Source organism: Bos javanicus, chromosome 5, assembly GCF_032452875.1.
Source record: "Bos javanicus breed banteng chromosome 5, ARS-OSU_banteng_1.0, whole genome shotgun sequence".
Lineage (NCBI taxonomy): Eukaryota > Metazoa > Chordata > Mammalia > Artiodactyla > Bovidae > Bos > Bos javanicus.
The window spans coordinates 26,442,327-26,457,126 of NC_083872.1; the positions used below are offsets into that span (position 1 = coordinate 26,442,327).

At 51.1% G+C, this 14,800-nt stretch overlaps 1 long non-coding RNA gene across 2 annotated transcripts in view; it reads right to left on the bottom strand.

The window, feature by feature from the left end:
- Nucleotides 1-1,614: 1,614 nt before the first annotated feature.
- Nucleotides 1,615-14,800, bottom strand: part of LOC133247282 (uncharacterized) — a 34,521-nt gene continuing 21,335 nt past the window's right edge. For both annotated transcript variants that reach the window (XR_009736354.1, XR_009736353.1), the window contains exons 2-4: nt 6,273-6,379; nt 4,155-4,210; nt 1,615-2,386 (exon numbers count right to left, since the gene is read on the bottom strand). This is a non-coding gene — a long non-coding RNA (uncharacterized LOC133247282). The remainder of the gene's footprint in view (nt 2,387-4,154; nt 4,211-6,272; nt 6,380-14,800) is intronic.

Below are 14,800 nucleotides of genomic sequence, written 5' to 3' on the forward strand. Positions count from 1 at the left end.
CAAAGTCTCCACCAGGTTTAACATTGACTAAGTCTGACTCTGTGATTTGACCAACAATCCCTTAGTGTGGGCAGGATCCCACAAGACCGCTCGAGGGTGTCTTGACTCCCATTAAAGGGGGCCCCTGACTTGGCAGCCACACAGGGGCACTTCCCAAAGTCCAAGTGATGGGGACTCTCTCTGAAGGGACCTCAGGCTTCAACCCAAGACCACCTTTGCATCCTTTGCATCTCCCCATCAGGCCCTCACAGTCTGGCCTTCAGGGAGTTTGCCAAAGCAGGTGTGGCTTCCTGAGTGGCCAAGATGTTGTAGAGGGGGGCTCTGCTCTCCCTGGGCCTTTCCCCCTTAAGCTGGTGTCCCAGGCACCTCTCCCAGTTTGGAAAGCAGATTATTTATGGTTTATTTTTGACACCAGATCATCGCTGCCCAAGTTTCATCAATTTGTCACTGTTTTTATTGTCAGCAATTGCCCATAACTGAAGCACATTTAAAATGTCATTGATCTTGGTATTACAGTGTCATAATCTGACAGTAATAGGTGTAGCCAGCACAGGAAGCCCAGGCCCTGAGATTGATGGCGTTCAGCACACCAATTATATTCTGTCCATCTAAGTGATAAAAGAGTACGTAGGAGGCATTCAATAGATAAATTAGATATCGCTCCCAATTATGTCCCTTTATTTTATGGAGTCATGTGTTCCCTTTAGAACCTTTTTTCTTCATTTGGCTTGTAAAGGGGTGCTACTTGACCCCCAAAGACGAGGGTTGCTCCCCTGCCTGCCCCACCTTGGGTTTAACCCTGAATCCCTCCCTACCTTCTAGAAATTTCTCACCTGGGCTCTCCCTGGAACTCAGCTGGGGGCCTCCCCAGCACAGCAAGTGGTCACAGGTGTGAAGGGAAGGAGTTGGAGGTACCCCAGTGTCTGGGGAGGGGGTGGATCAGGCCTTCGGGAAGGACTAGGAGAGCTGATGACACTTTTCCTTCAGGTGACTCTAACCAAATGAATGAGATTGGGAGAGGAGCCATTCAATGGGTTAGGGTCCTCCAGCCCTAACATGAGTGCCTTCAAATTAGGGCAACTAGTGAATTGTTATGGCTGAGGGGGAGGAAGTCAGTCAGGAAGCTTTCTGTCTTTAGGAAGTGAATTCATCCATCCCCCTGCCTCCACTCTAGCTCGAGTTGAGCCATTTCAAAGTTTTCCTTGGAAGGAGACCCCAGAATCTCCCACACCCCATTCCATTTAAGATTAGATGCCTTCCCCAGTTTGACAGGGGAACCTGGAGTGCTGCAGTCCATGGAGTTGCAGTGAGTTGGACACGACTTAGCGACTGAACAATAAAAACAACAAGTTTAACTCCTGGGCAGGCAGTGGGCTCCCTGCTGGAGAACACACCCTTAAGAGCGGCTCAGTTCTGAGAGGAGAACTCACCTGAGGCCCGAAATGAGAGGCAGGGGACAGAGAGAGAACAAGGGTTCGCTTTCTTTGGGGCCTGGCTTATAAGAACCTTAAACTCTGAGGACAGCCTTGACCTGGCCCAGGCCCCTGTTCCCCCATCCCCCCATATCCCCCTGAAGCCAGCAGGGAACACAGAGGAGACTGAGACACCAGGTGGTAAACAGTGATCCAAGTCCATTTATTGAGCTTTGTAAGAGACAGTGTCCATGGGCTGGGCTGTTCCCTGTAGCCTGTTGCCATCTCAACTGTTATAAATAATCCTGGCACTAAGTGCACGGTTACACTGAGGGGAAGTTGTTCTTAGGGCGTGAAACCTGAGAATATGGGTCAGGGGAGGAGGGAGATGGGGGACAGGAGGAAGAGGTGGGGAGCCATCACCCCGAGGCTCCTCAAGTACAGTCCTGAGCTGGTGATAGATGAATTTCTGGAGCAGTGGATGGCATTTCAAGTGAAATGTTTATAGGAAATGAGTGTGATTTAAACAATGTCTTGGCCGATAAACACCAGCCAGATGGGGGGAGAGGGCCAGGCGAAGGGTGGAGAAATCAAAGGCCCAGAGGGCCCCAGTATTAAGCAGCTGTCTGAAGCGCTGCTCAAAAACACACACACTAGCTTTGGTCTTAACATGTTTTTAAGAGCTGGTTATGATTTCCTCGAGGGCGGCTCAGATTAAGACTGGAGTGCAGCCCCCAGCTGAGTGCCTTCAATAACTGTCCATCACATCCTCTTTAGAGTCAGCAGCCTTCTCCCCTCGGCTCAGGGAGCCTGGGACCGAGGAGGGCTGCTGGACTGCCCTGCTCACCAGCCTCTTCCTGGGCAGCCCTGGGGCCTGCTGACCTTCACACCTAGATGCTGGGCAGATCCGGGACGGGCACTGAGCTCCGCCCCCAGGGAGCTCTCAGTCTTCAAGGCAAAAGAAAACATACAACCTAGAAAAGAAGAGAGAACATGAAGAGAGCAGAGGATGGAAGTCGAGGAAGGGAAAACTGTCACCAGATTCAGAATCTGGGCCCTTCTCACCACGTTGGCTGCTGCCACCCTGGTCCGAGCCACTCATCTCACACCTGGATTAGTGCCAGAACCTTTCAACAGGTCTCCCTGCATCTTGACCCACCCTCCACCCCTGCAATCCATTCTCAACACAAAAGACAGAAGGCGTATTTAAAATGTCAGTTCAGTCATATCTGTCCTTTCCATTCAGAATAAAAATCAAACTCCTTAAGATAGCCTTCAAGGCCCTATGTCACCAGGCCCCCTCATTACCTCTCTGATACCATCCTTTCCCCCTCTCCTCCTTGTTCACTGGCCTCCAGGTTCCAGAAACTTGCCTGGCACATACCTGCCCCAGGGCCTTTGCATCAGCTGTTCCCTCTGCTTGGAATTCTGTTCCCCAACATAGTTGCAGGACTAACTTACATCCTCATCTCTAGGTCTTTATTCAAATACTATATTCTCAGTGAGACATCCTTGACTAAAATATTTAAAATTGCAGACTTCCCCTTCATCTTGATCCCTCTTTCTCTGATTTATTTTTTTCGGTAATAACTCCCACCTAATATATAATAGAATTTACTTATCTAATAAATGTATTGTTTATTATCTGTCTCACCCTGCTAAAATGTAAACTTGGCCTGGATAGGTGTCTTTCTCTCTTTGGGTCACCAGTGTATCCCAAGAACCTAGACTAGTGCTCAGTAATAATAACTGCTTAATGAGTAAACACAAAAGATGAGATTTGGAGGGAAGGCAGGAGAAGCCACCCTAGGATGGGCTCCACTTATGCCTCATCACACTGCAGGCCATGAACGAGGACCAGAGCCAGAGGGGAGGGTCAAGGTGATGCACACAAGTGCAAGGGTTGTGCTGGGCCATCACTAAAGCTGGGGGGTTCTGTTGGCAAAAAGACTAGCCTGGATCTACCCCCTGAATCTGGTGGAAGATTTGACTTTATGTTGGAATTTCATCACCTCAGTGACCAAGAAGCACTTTGGGATAATAATACCAAAGGGACGTGCCAGGCAAGAACGAAGTGATTGGAAATTATGGGTGGATGGGAATTCAGAGGTCTTCAAGGTGGGGGAGGGTGTATGTTATTGTGTATGTTCATGGAGGGAGGGAATCAAGTCATCATCTCAAAGAGGACGTTCCATCTCCACTGAGGGCAGAAGCCAAAACCATGAGCTGCACCAAAAGTAAAAGGAATTGGAGTTAGACATCCAGGAAGACTTCCCAACAGTGCAACGGGTAGGAGAGGGAAGGTATGGAGACTGGCTCTCTGGAGAACCTGAGCAGGACCCAACTGGGTGATGCCTCAGCCAGGTGAACACTGAGGCTCCTGGGATGGCAGAGTGGGGACTTAGAGCCCTGGAAAGGGCTCCTGCCTCGGCTGGGACCCCTAACCCCTCCCTCTCACCTGCAAGGCTTCCGAGCTCCCAAGGCATGCAGTCATCTCAGCAGGGTGGGGTGGGGGGAAGTGAAGGTACTTGGTCCTCCCAGATGCACCAATCCAGGTGTGTCCCTTTACCCCTTTCTCCCAAACCACTGTGCTCAGCTCAGCTTTCTGGCAACTTTAGGGTACAAGCCAGGAGAAGGAGAAAATATCTTTGGAGGGTTCTACAAGCCAGTGGTTGCTGTGTTTAGAATGGAGAGAGGACCTGGGTGGCCTGGCGGTCCTGAGCATGTGGCAGGGAGACTTACTTGTCACTGTATAACTTTTGATGCCTTTTGAGTTCTCAACCATGTATATGTATTTCCTATTTGAAAAAAATAAGATAATTAAAATCAGACAGAAGCAATGACAACAATAATAACAATAACAAGAACAGATCCAGGGAAGTGAGACTGCTACAGCACTGAGGGGCATTAAGGGGTCATGTGTCCAGACTGTCAGTGTCAACTCCCTCTCTTGGTCTTTAATGGCCCAGTCTCCCCCTCGACCTCTCCATGTTATGCGCAGGGCTGTGTGTATGCTACCAGTCAGCCTTCAGTGAGATAATTCTAAAGCTGCATGGTCTGAAATGTCATCTTTGTCCAGGGAGTCATCTCTTTATGCAGCTCTCCTCTGTTCCCCTCCCCAGTCTGGTGTCTGATCGTTTATCCCTCCCTTCCTGCCTTCCTCTTCTCCAGCACCCTCGACCACAAAAGTAGCTCTCCCCTGAAATCTGGCCCTGCCCCAATGAGACACATGACCTTGAGCAAGTCATTTAACCTTTGTGTGCCTCTGTTTCTTCATCTATAATTGAGGATCGTGACCTTCCTCCCAGGGCTCTTCATGAATCCATTTGTACAACAAGCATATTTTCTGTGCCAGGCGCTGCACCCGGCACTGAGAATCACATGAGACAATGTATGTGGAGTTAGCGCAGAGACAGAGTTATTGCCATGGCTTCCTTCCTTGGATGGTTTTCTGGCCTGGGCGTTTCAACCCCCTTGACTAGCGTGCCCTTGGAAGAATTCACTCTATACTCCCAAACTCTCAGCTTCCAGCACTGCTCCTGGGGTGAGGCTGACATCCTCCTCTGAATAAAGCAACAGCGGCTGCAAAAACAACCTCTTTCCCAGGCTTTTCCACTTGGAAGAGTCAGACACAACTTAGCAACTAAACAAGTCCTGAGGGCATCCCTTTGTCCACAAGAAGGAGTAATGCTGAAATTTATCTCTGGCCTTTAGACTGGGAGTCTAAAGACTCTAAAGTCTCTCTTGTCCTGTAGGGGCCCTGTCGCTGGGAGTTTGGGCTGGAAAGGGGGTACAGAGAATCTGCCCCTGTCCCAGCTCTGTTCATTTATCACCTCTACTGAGCCCCAGGCCTCTTCAGGGGCCGGACTCAGAGGCAGAGGCTGGAATTGGAAACTCCCTCACATTTTCCTTCCTCTGAGTGTAACCTGGGCTGTGGAGAAAGATGAACTCTTCTCAAAAGACAATCCCTACCTCAGCACATATAGGAGCTGGTTTCAGTGAGAGGAAAGAGAAGTTTCCAGAGCTCTCAAAAGGGTTGGGTACCCCTGGAAAGGAGGAGCGTTTGCTTGTAGAAAGAATGTTCTGTTTCAGTCCTGGTCATGACAAAATCCCACCAAAGTGATGATGAAGGACCACAGGGGTGGAGGGATCAAGTTGAGACATAAGGGGGGACTTCTGATTGTCAGGAAACAGGTTGAAGGAGAGAGGCTGGGGTGGGTTAGCAGGAACCACTCAGATACAGTCCAGAGGCAGGAGGAAGGATGAGATGATCTGAGGGCTGCCAAGGATTCAGGGATTCCATGATATTGCAGAGCTGGCAGGGACGGGAGAGGAGGCCAGAGAGATGGGAGTTTATCCATGTCTAGAGCACAAGCCCCATGGATAGGAACCAGGCTCTCTGGAGCCCCCCAGTATGTCAGCACCAAGGCTTATACAGGCAGACCAGGGAATCTGACTGCAGTGGACAAGTCTTTCCCTGGCAGATGGTGCCAACTTCACACTCAGGGAAGGACAGCTGCTTTAGAGTCTCAGCCAAAAAAAGTGGTTCCAGACTGTGGGACCAGGAAGTACTTCTTCATATCCAACCTCAAGCCCGCTGGTTTTGATCTTATGGCAATTAGTGAGGTTTGCCCATCCCCAGAGGACAAACTGAGCAGGGAAGGCTATGGGAGAGCTGGCCAAACTCTTGGCCTCACTTTCTCCCTCTGTAGAATGAGGGGGCTGCGCTAGATTATTTCCAAGGTTTTTTTCACCCCTGCGTATCTGTTCCTCGTCCATTCTCTCTACTTCCCCTTTTAAGTCCCTGTCTTCCACTTAACCGGGCTTCCCAGGTAGCTCAGTGGTAAAGAATCCACCTACCAACGCAGGAGACTTGAGTTCCATCCCTGGGTTGGGAAGATCCCTGGAGAAGGAATTGGCAACCCACTCCAGTATTCTTGCCTGGAAAATCCCATGGACAGAGGAGCCTGACGGGCGACAGTCCATGGGGTCACTTAAGAGTCAGACACTGAGCAAAGAATAAACAACTCCCACTTAATCCACTCCCTTCCCTATCTCAATCTCTCCCCTCCCCAACCAACTCTTTCCCGTTTTCCTCTTTACCGGTAAAGAGTGAGCGAGGTCTCCCAAACTACCTTGCCCCCTCCCTGGAGCCCTGGGTTCCCCTCCCCACCGCTCCCGTGTTCTAGTGCCCCCTTCCTCGACCTTAAGACGCCAGAGCCGGGAGACTGGAAGGAAGACCCCCTAAAGCAGCCTCCGCCTTGCCCCTGCAGCGGCTCCACTGCGGGAGCCCAGGTCCCCAATCCCCCAGCGTGGCCAGCCCGCCCCTCTCCCAGCAGCCGGTGCCGCTGCGCGCCCTCACCCCACGCTAATGCGATCTGGAGAGACCCGGGCGGGCGGCGGGCAGTCTGGCCGAGCGTCCCGGGCGGCGCTGATGGATGGTCCCCTGACAGTAATCGCGGAATGAGGACGCGCTGGCGACGCTCTCGCCCGAGGCCCCGCTGTTCCGCGAGCCCTTGAGTCCCTCCCTCCGCAGCGACGGCCTCCCCGGCGCTGTCCCCATCCCACTGGACTTTGGGGAGGCCTGGGACCTCCAGGTGAAACCCAAAGCGGGGCTTTCCCTGCTCTGTCTCCTCCTAAAGGCACTGGTTTCTGTTCGGGGTTCATCCTTGGATCTACTGCTTCTGTGATTCAACCTACCCATCTCCTTGAGCCTCAGTTTCCCCTTCTGTATGAGAGGAAATATGGTCCTTACAAGACTGGAAAGAGAGTGTTAGCAGCAAAGGAGGAAATGCTGTGGAAAATTATCACTTTTCCGGAAGTAGAAATCGATTTTTACTTTTTATTTCATGTGGCTCAGAATCATCTGGGTTAATGCAGGAAGCTGAATGAGAGTTGGGCGGATATTCACATGTAGACTGTATGTTCATACAAGAACACAGGTCACAGTGCTTAGGGCTGTCTAACAAGTGTATCTGAACGTAAAACACTACAGTATCAGTGTTGCTTCGAGGTCTTAAGAAGCAGGTCAGCACAGATATTCCTTCTGAGGTGACCACCTCAAGGTCCTGTCCAGTCCTGGGATCCCCTTCAGCCAAGGGCTGGGCTGACTGAGGGCCGTGAGAAGATCCTGCTTGGGGAAATGTTCCTGGGCCATCTTCCAACCCCTTGCCACTCCAGGTGACCTAGAGCTCTAAGGCTCCTCTGCTCCCCCACCCCAGGGTATCCCCCTCAGGCAAGGGCCCTTTTGAGAGCTGGGAGCAAGGACCCAGAACCCATTACCATTCTGAGAGCGCACCCAGACGCCTCCTCACTCCCTTTTAACCTTTCCCTCTCGTAGGAAGCCAAATTGAGTTAGTCTTGAGTTTTGATTTAATTCCCGAAATGGAGTCATAATCTGTTTAGTGTCCTTTTTCCCAAGTCCTGAGTACTGAAGTGTGTGTGGGGAGAGAGGGGGAGTTAATGAGAGAGCAGCTCTGTGGCTTGTGGAGAACCTCACACACTTAACCTCCAAGCACCACCAAACAGCAGGAGACACCAGGGCTGAACTGCCGAAGGCCACTTCTGGTCTAATAGGGATCAAAATGAGGATGGCTAATACTTGTTGGGCACCTAGCAGTGCCAGTACCGAGTCAGGCACTGCCTGTAAATTTCACACTTAAGTACCACAGTTATCTTCCAGGTAGGTACCATGAATCCCTGGAGAAGGAAATGGCAACCCACTCCAGCATTCCTGCCTGGAAAATCCCATGGACAGAGGATCCTGGCAGACCACAGTCCATAGGGTTGCAAAGAGTTGGACACAATTGAGGGACTGAGCATAGATAGATACCATGAATAGTCCCAATTTACAGATGAAGAAACTGAGACTTAGGTTAAGTAGCTTACTCCGCAGCATCCTATAGCTATTATGAAACAGCAGAGCCCAACTTTGAAACTATCAAAGACCACAAAGCCTGTGCTCTTAAGCCCATCCTGGGGTGACCCTGGGCTAGAAACTCAACTGCTACAGGTACCAGTTCCCTTATTTGCATAATACAGATAATAAATGGAGGTAATACTATACTCCCTTCACAGAGATGTTGTGTTGATTAAATGAGGTAAGGTATTCACCCCATTCACAGGAAGCATTCAATTAAGTGCCATAAACATTGGGGTGGGGTTGGGCAAGGGAAGGGATACAGTGCAATGTGATGCAATGGGGTGACTAATCATTATACACTGTCACTGTTGATAACAACAGTTATCAGGTATAATACTCCTGGGCACAGGCAACCCTACAAGGAAAAGATTGCTATGCCTGTTTTACAGATGAAGAAACTGAGTTTCAGATAAATTGAGTAAATTTCTTAAAAACCAACTGGTTAATAAATGGCAGAACTGAGCTTATATTCAAACACTGGGCCCTTGGACTCCAAAGCAGGCAGCTCCCAGTGCCCCAGGGTCACCAGAGACTGGCCTCTTCTGGGGGAGGTCAGGGCTGAGGCCAAGAAGCCCAAGTTACATCTTCTGCCACCTGGGACCTGATTTTCTCAGGTGAGCAATGTTTCCTTAAAAGAACAGGAGGAAAGTAAAGAAGCAACTGAGACAGCTTCTCCCTCCCTCAAAGCCAGTGTGGGGCCTCCTGGCCCTCCCCTCCCTCTCTCTTCCCCAGTTTCCTCTGTGCTCAAGTTTGTGGCCATTAAATAGAAGAGGAGAAAGTTTGAGCCAGGCATGAAATATTTATCAGTTAATTACAATATGCAGATTCTGTTCCTGGGGGCGATTTGTCTTTTTGGAAATATAGGAAAAGATCCTGGAAACTTGTATCCTAATTGCTTGGCCTATTATTGTAGCAACCAGGTAGAAACTCCATTTACTATGTAATTACAGATTTTCCCCACTAGCTGCTTCTACCTCTGTCACTGGTGGTCTGGGGATCATATACTTTTCTGATGAGGGAGGAACCTTGGAGGGGTCCATTTGTCCATTCCCCTGTTTTCTCTTGGAGTGGCCCCTTTCTAAATCCCAATAGTTGTAAGAAATGAAAAGGATCAAAGTCTGAAATTCTGCAATCTCAAGTCGATCCTGAGTGACAGCCCCCCACCAATCCCACCTGAAGCAATGTGGCTGCTGAGGGGGCCCCAAGTTGAGAAGTTCTAGGCTGAGTACCCTTCCTGCTGTACTTCCCGTTAACACACAGGAAAAGGGCAGCAGGACAGGCAGCCTTCTAGCACCTCTCTTCTCCCAGGGCCTGTACCTAATCCCTGGCTACAAATTAGCATCACCCGAGGGGTTCTTAACAATACAGAAGCCTGGGCACTACTCCAAATCAACCAAATTAGAATCTCAGGAAGTGGGACCCAGGCATCAGTATTTCTTAAAGCTCCAGAGGCAGTTCCAATGTGTGGCAAATGACGTGGCCCTAGAGAGCTAACAGAAGAGAGTGGCTGCTGGTGTAGGGCGCTGCTTATCTGCACAACACCATCATTGTTATCCCTCCCTTTTAGATGCTAGAGGAGGCAATTCCTTCACTTTTATTGGAATCTGAAGAGCATCCTTTTCCCTCCTTACAAGAAGCTTGATATTAATAACCACCATTTATCAAGCTCCTGCTGAATGCTTGGATCCATGCAAATAAAATTTAATCTGATCCACACAACTGTTCCATAAGGTCAGTGGGTATGTCCATTTTATGGATATCTAAGACAGGTTAAGCAGTCTGCCTAAGGTCGTACAACCAGCCAGTGACAGAGCTGGGACTTGAATCCAAAACCCATGCTTTTAGCTACTCAGTTTCTCAAGGCTGGAAGGGAAGTGTTTCCTAGCTGGTATCTGAAGGTCCTAGGGAATATATTGGGGAAAAGGAAGGGAAAAGGGTAGAGAGGGGCTACACGTGGATGGGGCATGAAGGAAAGAGTGGTGGTGGGTGGGAGAGGCTGGAGAGAGTCTGTGGGGAAGGGCTGAGGTACCTGAAGGAGGGTGTGGGAAGGAGCTGGCAGTCGGAGAACAGCAGGACCAGGACCGCTGAGCAGAGCCCATCATCAGGACCGGGTGGCTGGGACGGGGAGGGAACTTGTGTCAGAGGAGGGGTCTTTGTGAGGCCCGAAGCAGTGAGGAATGCCCGCCATGAATACTAAGGGCAAGAAGAAGAGAAAGGGCCAGAGGGGGCTGGGTGATGTTTAGCTGCTGGGGTGATTAATGGGGGTGAACGGAGGGTGAAACTCAAACCCTTCGAACAGAGATGGTGGGGAATGGTTGTCCAAGAACAACAGTGCACTGTTTCGTGGAGAAAGCCAATGTCCAAAGGAGGGGCCGGTGGGGAGGATGCCGGGCACAGTTGCTCCTTCCCTTTTTTCCCAAGGTCTCTTTATTTGCCATCAAACAGTAAATTAAAATATACTTGCCAGCTCCAGAGGACTCTCTGGATGGGCTTCCTACCTGCCTCCTGGCTTGAGAGAGACCCAGAGACGCTGGGGTGGCCTGAAGGAAGAGCGAGTGAACTTTGGGGTGGTGGCTGAGATGACTCCGTGGACCAGCTCCACTGGGGCAGGAAGCAGTGATGTGCGCTGGCTGGGCCACTGGCTTACCTGGGACCAGACAGCATGGAGAGATGCATGGGGGCCGGGTCCCCAGTGGTGGTGTTCTTACAGCAGCCTTTGCCTCGGGGAGGAAGAGAGGGTTTCTTTTCCCTGAGAGAGAGTTGGGGGAGGGAGGTGGGAGGGCCCTGCTATCAAGGTGTCAAGCTGAGTTTGAGGAACAGAGGGACAAGTCAAGGGAAGTAGGAGGTCTGAACCCCTCTCCTCATTTCCTACTTCTGTCTCTTTCTAGGTGCAGCTGTGGGAGCTGCCTCACCCTCCCCATCGTATTTCCGGAGGACGGGAAAGGCAGGAAGAGGGGATGAAGAGAACTGTCTCAGTGCAGAGGGAGGTGAGCTGCAGGCAGGGATTTAAAGGGAAATTATCCCTCAGGACAGTTTTCTCTCTAGGCCATTACAGATGTGAAACAACTGATGGATTCTACTTCCCCACCCCAACCATCCCAGGGTGTGGTGCCTCCTACAGGGGAGTGAGGTGGGGGGAAAGGGGGTCAGGAAAAGGAGCCCAGTGTGTCTTCAGGGGTCCCCAGAGGGCTGACAGAAGCCATCATCCCCTCCCAGCAGGGGAGGCAGACCACCCATCCCTGATCCGAGACCACTTGAACATTGCGCCTGGGAGTCCTGCCGGCACATCTTAGTTCCTCTCTCCACACAAGGTTGGCCAAGATGCTTTTCTTGTTGGGGTCTCACGTCCAGTCCCCACTCTGTCTTTCTAGGAGCCAAGCCTACAAAGCACTTTGAAATCTGAAGTTCCTGGGAGGTGATTTATTGAATATAAACACTCTATGCGGTGCACCGTGAGGCGACCATTCCACATAGAGGCTGAGTTCAAGGGGCTGGCCTCAGTTTGCTTGTTCTGAGGGCAGGGGCTAACAGAGGCTGCCCTGTGCTTCACAGGGGAGAAGGAAATCAAGGAGCCCACTGGAGGGCAATGGTCAGCACCAACAGTCTTAATTATGAATTAATAATTTATAATTATTCCCCACTTGCAGATAAGCACAAGCCCATTGAAATGATTTCCCAGGGAGGAACATAGTTGGAGGGGATGGGAGGGGGACTTCAGTACAGCCATCACTTCCCTAGAGGCCCTTAAGTTCATTCCTTTGCTTCCCTAGCCAAACATGGAAGGCATTCATTAGCTTCCTTGGCTGGTTCCTCCCAACAACTATCCCCCCTCCCTCCCCAAGCCACTAAACATAGTACCACACTGCCTCCAGCTCTTCCAAGGCCAGAGGGGCATCCATGCCAGGGAGACCTGAGAACTGGGATTCTGGACTTCTGGAATCCCTCTGTTCCCTACTGCCTGTTCTACTGTTTATATATGGGGTGTGGGAGGGACTGATGTGGCTATCTTCTGGCTCTCCTCCTTCTTCCTTCCATTCTCTTGCAGATTGCCTTAGGAGCCCTCAGAGGGTGGCAGAAGACCTCTCCAACTCTTTGCAGGAAGGGAAACAGGAAGCACCCCTTCTAGTGTGGATGCCCTTAGTTCCAGCTTCTGAATTAGAGAGGCTGACCTCCTGAAAAGACATCTGCTGCTGCTGCTAAGTCACTTCTACATGGCATCAATTATGGTGAAAGTGTTAGTCGCTCAATCGAGTCCCACTCTGTGCAACCCCATGGACTGTAGCCCAGGCTCCTCTGTCCATGGAATTCTCCAGGCAAGAATACTGGAGTGGGTAGCCATTCCCTTCTCCAGAGTATCTTCTCTACCCAGGGATCGAACCCAGGTTTATCTGCATTGCAAGAGGCTTGTTTACCATCTGAGCTACCAGGAAGCCCAGTTATAGTGGTGGGGTCTAAACAGGGCTAGGGAGGCATACCCAGCACCAGACCCAGCTCTCTGCTGCTCCTCTTCCCAACACCTACAACCCCAAATTCCCACTTTGGGGGATTTAAAAAAACCTTAAAGGAACCTCAAAGAGCTGCTCAGAAACTCTCAGCTCCAGGGAATCTTCTCTCTCTCAGGGAATCTGAAAAGGAGAGACTGGTTCTTTTAAGCATTCACCGCCTTAGACCACAAAGGGGCCTTATCTTTTGGTCCTTAGGTGATCCTTGACCACCATCTCTGATGTGGAACCACCTTCAAAGTACTGGAAGAAGGAATGAGAAGATGGTGGAGGTGCACAAGGAGATCTGGTATTGGAAAGGGTTTCCAATCCCAGTTCTAGAGTGTTCCCATCAGTTCACCATGTACCTCAAGTGTGCACGTCAGGCTAAATCTACAGGTTGAAGGGAGTTGGGACAACTGGAACCTAAAAGTATCCTTTTCCAAATCTGTGGTACAAGGGTGCCCTTGAAAAACTGCTACAGGCAAGGTGGACGGTCAGCCAAACACACTGGGTGGGCATCACACACCCACCTCAAGCTCTTTCCTTCCCTGGTCCCAGTTTTTGGTCTCAAGAGGAGGATTAGTTAGGTGTGATTCAAGTTATCCAGATAATTAACTGTGGAAGCACGAGTTTGTGTGTGTATGTGTTTTAATGCCACTCCTTTGGCCTCCAAAGAGGCCCCCCCCAAAAAAAAAAAATCTGTTCCCTAGCTCCTCCTACTTTCCATGCACCTCCCCAGCTTATACCCCCAAATCCTAGTTCCGGAAAAAAAATCCTAGAGGGACAAACTTTCCTGATTTACCATTTTCCCCACCTGCAACTCTGTCCCCTCCCCCTCCCCAATTTTTTTTTTCTCTCTTCGCTTCTTTAAAAAAAAAACGAAGAAGAAGGAATTTTCAATAGTCCCACTTGTCAAGCGAAGACCATCTTTTAACCTTCAACAGCAGCGAAAGCCGTGTGAACTCTCGGTGAACCAAGATTGAAGTCATAAATCACGCGTACAAAGGCGGCTGCGGAGGCTGGCGCGGGCTGCTGCACCTTTAACGCTTTCTGGGGCTGACAGGCGGCGGCCCAGCTAAAGTTCACAGCGCCCGGGGAGGGCCCGCCCCCGCCTCCCCTCCTCCCGCCGGCCCCGGCCCGCCCCGGCCCGGCCCGCGCGCCGCCGCCCCAGCCCCGCCAGGGAGGCCCCTGAGTTGCTCTCGCAAGGGGAGAGGGAGGCGTTTTCCCTCCCGTCAGCCCGCTCCGGGCCGGCCGGCCGTGGATCTCCGTACCCCGCCCCCCCAACTCAATCCACCCTCGTCCCTCCCTGCTTGCTTTATTTAAACAGGCAACTAGATCTACACGGACACGATAATTCAGCTGGTTTTGTCTTTGGCATTTTCTGCAGGACCCCAAGAGAAAGAACTTCCACTCCGTTCTCCCTCCAGAAGTGGCATCCTTCATCTCTGTCTGTCCAAGCCAATTATACAGATCCTTGGAGTTCCAACAGGGTCTGAGTCATTGGAACCGAGAACACCTGGCTGAAACATGCCTTATAATTAGAAAGGATTTTTTCTTTACCGTTTCTTTCTTTTCTTTCTTTTTAAAAGAGGGCTGGAATGACCGTCCTTGACTAGGGCAGAGAAGCTGGGGTGAGGAAAGGGATAGACCATCACCAGGGCCCAGCTTGCGGCCCTTTGCAGACAGATCTCCCCAAGTCGGACTTGCTTCCTTTCCTCGGCCTTTCGGCTGCCTCCTCCTCCTCCGTTCGTTTGGTCCTTCCCCCACTGTCTTCTCCTCTGTTTAATTAAAGTTCAGCGACTCCACTTGCCTCTCCTCAGAAAGCCGAAACCAGACAGCCCAGCAGCCGCGGGCCGAGCGGTCCCAGCACAACCACCGGCCCAGCCGGCTGGGCCTCCCCTGGCCCGCCTCCATTCACCGGCGCCGATCTCCGAGACCCCGGTGCCTGGGCGATCCACCGTCCCGCAGGTGTGCAGCCGCCG